Raw genomic sequence first — 6,000 nt, forward strand, 5'->3', positions numbered from 1 at the left:
CAAGTGCCAGCAACTGAAATCAAAAAATTACATTAGACAGGCAATGATTGGAATTTATTTCACTTATTTAAATCTTAAATGTTTGCTCTCTTAGAATCCAATATCGATTCACATTTTGCCTGATAATTATGCTGGGCATCATATTGTTAATATATTTTTTAAATTAAACAGTAACTTTTCACTGTACTTTTATTTGCATTGAAGGAGGGGTGCCAGTATAGGTACTGAGCACTTTACAATTCCAGCTCCAATCATCTCAGCCCCAGGTCATCACTGCAGCAGTTGCTCAGGACTGCATCTGAGGCCTCACTATTTTCAATTGCTTCATCATTGACCTTCCCTTCATCAGAAAGTTGGAAGTGGAGGTGTTTGCTGAAGATTGAACAGAATTCAGCTCTATTTGCAACAGTTCAGATCATGAAACAGTCCCCGCCTACATGCAGCAAGACCTGGACAACTCCAAGTCACAAAGCATGATGACTTTGAAAGGTATCACCATTCCTTCATTGTCTCTGAGTCACAATCCTAGAACTCCCTAGCTCACAGCACTATGGTAGCACCACACCACATAGACTACAATGGTTCACCTTCCCAAGGGCAATTAGGGATGGACAATAAATAATGGCTTTTCCAGCATTGATCAGATCCCATGGATAACTAAGTATGCAATGTCTGTATCAAGCAGTACCAAGTATCACACAGCTCCCTTTACTTTGCACAAAATTGTCTTATCCAACCTTGAGGAACACCCTTTGCTGCACCACTGCGACATTTTGCACTTCCAGTATTGACCACCTAGATGTTGCCTTTAGCGAAATTGCTCATCAGTGCTGCATTAGAATCAATGTTGTCCTCTGGCCCATGTGTGCTTGGAATTGAGTTGAAATTGTCCAAATTTGCGCAACAGAAAGCACTTACAGCCAGCAAAAATGTTTTCCTGGAGTTGAAAATGAGCTAGGTAAATACCTGGTTTACATAGATTTACACAACAGAGAAACAGGCCCAAACAAAAACAGAATTACCTGGAAAAACTCAGCAGGTCTGGCACCATTGGCGGAGAAGAAAAGAGTTGACGTTTCGAGTCCTCATGACCCTTCAACAGTTCTTCTCCGCCGATGCTGCCAGACTTGCTGAGTTTTTCCAGGTAATTCTGTTTTTGTTTTGGATTTCCAGCAGCTGCAGTTTTTTGTTTTTATCTCTGAGAGAAATAGGCCATTTGCCCCAGCAGTCCATCCACTTGAGCTTCCCCCTATCCTTCACCATCTAACACTATTAGCATCATTGTCTGTTCCTTTCTCCCTTATATACTTATCTGGCCTCCCCTTAAAGGCATCTATACTATTTGATTCAACCACTCCATGTAATAGTGAGTTCCACAGTCTCACCGCTCTTTGGGTAAAGGCATTTCTTCTGAATTCCCTATTTTATTTCTTGGTCACTACCTTTATATAAATAGCTTCTTGATTTGCACTTCCCAACGTGTGGAAACATTCTTTCTGTGTTTACTTTATCAAAACCTTTTATAATTTAAAGACCTCCATTGGGTCACCCCTCAGTCTTCTTTCATCTGCCATTCAGATGAAATGTTAAACCAATTCCCCATCTGTCCTCTCAGGTGGATGTAAAAGATCCAATTACTATTTCAGAGAACACCAATTCTTTTATCCCAGGTATCCCGACCAATTTTATCCTCAATTAATATCGCTAAAACAGATTATCTGGACATTATCCATTGCTGCTTGGAGTGCGCAAATTGGCTGCCATATTTCCTACTTTACAACAGTGGCTACTCATCAAAAGTGCTTCATTGGCTGTAAAGTACTTTGGGATATCCTGTGTTTGTGAACGGTGCTACATAAATGTGAGAGTTTATTTTTCCTTTTCAAGAGGAAAGAGACCCAGCCTGTGCATTCTTCTCTCTTTGGTATAACTTTACTCTTCTGGTATCATCCTTGTAAAACATTTTTACACTTTCTCCAGGACCTCGATATCTTTTTAATAATGTGGAGGGCAGAACAGTGCAAGGTAATCCAAGTGGCCTAACCAAGGTTCTAAATACGTGTTTAACATAATATATTTCCTTTAGACCAGAATTGGGCACGATGGATTATAGTTTTTAAAAATTCATTCATGAGATCTAGGCGGTGCTGTCAAGGCCAGCATTTATTGCCCATCCCTAATTGCCCTTGACAACGTGGTGGTGAGCTGCCTTCTTGAACTGCTGCAGCCCATGTGGTGTAGGTACACTCACAGTGCTATTAGGGAGGGAGTTCCAGGATTTTGACCCAGCAACAGTGAAGGAACAGCAATTATTTCCAAGTCAGGATGGTGTGTGACTTGGAGGGGAACCTGGTGGTGGTGGCGTTTCCATGCATCTGTTGCCCTTGTCCTTCTAGATGGTAGCAGCCATGGGTTTGGAAAGTGCTGTCCAAGGAGCCTTGTTGAGTTCCTGCAGTGTACCTTGTAGATGGCACATACTGCTGCGACTGTGCATCGGTGGTGGAGGGTGTGGGTGTTTGTGATGGGGTGCCAATCAAGTGCTTGATAGATTGAGATGGTAAAATATTCCATAGCGGTGCTTATATTATTGTTCATTGTGCCCCAAAACCAACACAAAATATAATGGACCAGGAAGTTGCTTGGAAATAAATTCTGCCTTGTTTGTGTTCACCTGGATTTCCGGATTGGACCTCAGGTGGGTATTGGTATCTCTTGGCAGAATTGGGAAGGAACTCACCAATATATGGTAATTAGAGCAAAATTACATCATTAGAATGTGGACACAGTTTCACATTGTTTGTGCCACCATAACCCTAGTTCTGACCTTGCCCACAAACTGTGCACATTACTCCAATTTAGGTGGCAGATTCAAAAGTGTATTTTCTAAATTGTTCAGTAGCTGCTAGCAGGTGCAGCCCTCAATTCCAGGTCTGTCCTGGAATGTAAACCTAACCTATTTTTTCTGCTATAGACACTCTTCTTAAATCCCTCTGCACTGTCTCCTCCAACAGCAAATGTGAGAAGCATATGAACATCTGTCTCTATGGCTTTCCTCCCTTTCCGTACCCCAATGGGCTAGATTTCCTCTAATGTTACTCTTGCCCTTCTCTCCTATCATCTGTCATGCACTCTCTAAGTCATTTTGCCTAATGACACATGTTAAAGTTGTTGTTGTAATCATTCTTTCATTATGTGCACGTTTCACTGATAATTATAGGTATTTGCACGCAAAATGGTGAGTGAAGGACATTTGCAGTCATAATGCCTGTTAGGCCATCGTTTCTACCCTTTGCACTTAGAGGTGTCATTCAGGTGTAATTATAATTGGCCTAATTGGAGGACAAGGAAGAGGAGGAAACAGGGATGCTGCTTGAGGTATGGTAACTGAGTGTACAGGTGATTAACCAAAGCTTGATTCAAAAGGAGGACATGCTTCTCCATGGAGTGAGTGAGAAACACCTTTTATTGCCTGATCCAATTTGATCTGCAACCAATCTCCAACTCAAATACCACATTGGCTATTCCAGTCAAGGTCTCAACTCTTTATACCTCCAACAGCTTTGGGGGGTCCTATAGTTTTCATGCAGGTGATAAATAGCTTGCCTTCAACAGCAAACACATTCATAACATTTTTCATTTACATGCAGAAGGAACAGGGGAAGATATTGCACAGAGTCCTCAGAGTCAATGGACCATAGACTGCACTTGCTGCCTCAGTGCTCCTCACCACAGCCTACATTATTCATGAATCACAAAGTATTTCAGGCCATCAAAATTCACCTACTCCTGCCACCATCTGCACAGGGCCATGCCAGTCACTGCCTGTTTTTGTGGCAGCTGCCATCATGCCTTTCTCTTATGCCAGTTCTCCATTCTTCCACTGTTTTACCCTGGACAATAAGTGCATGGTCGGTTCCTTGGAGACTAAGGCTATCTATTGTGGCCTTGGTCAAGACACATTTAGAACATCCACATACACCTGCTGAACAGGGGCACAATGAGGACATAAAAACCTTTATTGTGCACACATCTCTGAATTGTTAATTTCACAGATGCTGACTTGTGCTATGAGTTTCCATCATTTTCTGGTTTTGATTCAGATGCCTTTACAGATCCAAAGGCTTTCTCCAATACAACACAGCCAGAGTATCATGAATTGTCATAATTTGTTGCATGCACACAACCTTGCTATGGAATTAAGACTTCATATGTAGCTAACAGGGGAGCATTGCCTTCAGCCAACTAAAGAGTAAAGACTTACAAAACAGGGAAAATGTTAGGAATGATTCTGAGGAAGAATTGTCAACTACCAGAGCTGTTCAGCAAGATCTGATTACTGAAGGAGTCCTTCATATGACTCCCTGGTATTAGCTACCATCGGCAGTTCCTGCAAAGATGCATCTTCCACACCACATAAAATATCTACTCCACGCTGCCAAAACCATTTCCCTATAGATTTCAATCTTTGCTCACATTGTAGGAGAAATTTCTGTACACAATGCAAAAGAAATGCCATCTTATTTTATTGCTCCATTTTTCTGTCTTGTTATTGATTTCCATCCATTAATGTTTTGTTGTAGTGTCTAACCTGATGCTTTTAAAAGGTGGTGCATGGGAGGGGACTGGTTGCTGAATTGCAATCAAAGCTTTTGAGATGGTGATGTGAGGTTGTGATTGTTGATCTCTATGAACACAGGTCTGTAGTTGTCTTGGCAGCAAGTTGCTCGACTTTGTACTGCTGGATAATCTGATGATGCAAAATTTTCTGGCACCTGTGCAGACATTGTTTGGTGTACAGAGTAGTTGTCATCCATAGAGATAGCAATATCATTCAGGCCAGTTACAAACCTGCCCTTGCTATTGGGGCTATCCCAGCATATCCACCGATCTATTGGAGAGCAGACTCAAAGACAACATTGTACCCTAATACATATGATCTTCCAGACTATCCAAGGTGGAGGAGATAATAGGACCTGAATGGCTACTATGTGAATATTCCTGACAGATAGTTTTACGAAATGTTACGGAATTGGTTATGGTGGACTTTTCTGCAGGTGGCCCTGCAGTGATTAAGGACACTCGGGCAAACTAGAGAGTTTCAATGTCATACAACAGAACTCCACCACACTTAGCACCAATTGCTGAAAGCTCCTGGGCACATTATCTAAAGGTCTTTCCCTGTATCCCAACCTGTGAATCACCTGGTGCACCAGGGAATTAAAAGAGGGACATGGATCATGACGTAGTGTGGATGGCAAATGCATGGTAAGTCATTTTCAATGCAATGCAAGGCTTTATTATTCATTGGCTGATGTAGATAAAGCAAATGAGGCAGCGAATCAAGGAACAGAGCATGAAAACAGAAGGCAGAAACATCCTCTCTCTCCTCCCCACCTCCTACTCCTTGCAGATTCCTGACTATAACTTCTTTTGCAGCCCCTTTAAAAGGGAACCTGGAGTTTGGGGTGGTGTGGGGAGGAACTTTTCCTTCTATACAACTCTCTCTTAAATGCAGTCTTCTCCTGCGGAAAATTTAAAAGAGGTAAATAAAAGACTTTCGTCTGAACTATGTGTTAGTGTGCTGACAAAATTGTGTAAGATTACAGAAACAAGCTTCATGTTATTACGATAGATAAAGAAGTTGTCAGGGGACCAGAGTCCAAAGAAAAGCATAACGGAGATTCAGTGAAGTCTTCGTTTCTCCTTAATCATGACTGTTTGAGGGAAAGCAATGGTGTGGGTCATCCTCTGTACAGTTGAAACAATGGGAAATGTTGAGTTGGATTTCCTACCTTAGCAGATCTGTTGTGGTCAGTGGATTTGTCCTGCACTACAGCCAGATCTGGTGTATTTCTGCAGCATTAGCATGGTAGATGACCAACTGTTTAACCTCTTTTCTAACTCTCCAGGATGCAGTACCCATCTAAGGGGAAGAGGATATTCCTCTTCACCTGAACTTTATCTAGCATAATCTCCTGTGCCCAACTGTTGACATCTTGA

This window comes from Carcharodon carcharias, chromosome 17, assembly GCF_017639515.1.
Source record: "Carcharodon carcharias isolate sCarCar2 chromosome 17, sCarCar2.pri, whole genome shotgun sequence".
Classification (NCBI taxonomy): Eukaryota; Metazoa; Chordata; class Chondrichthyes; order Lamniformes; family Lamnidae; genus Carcharodon; species Carcharodon carcharias.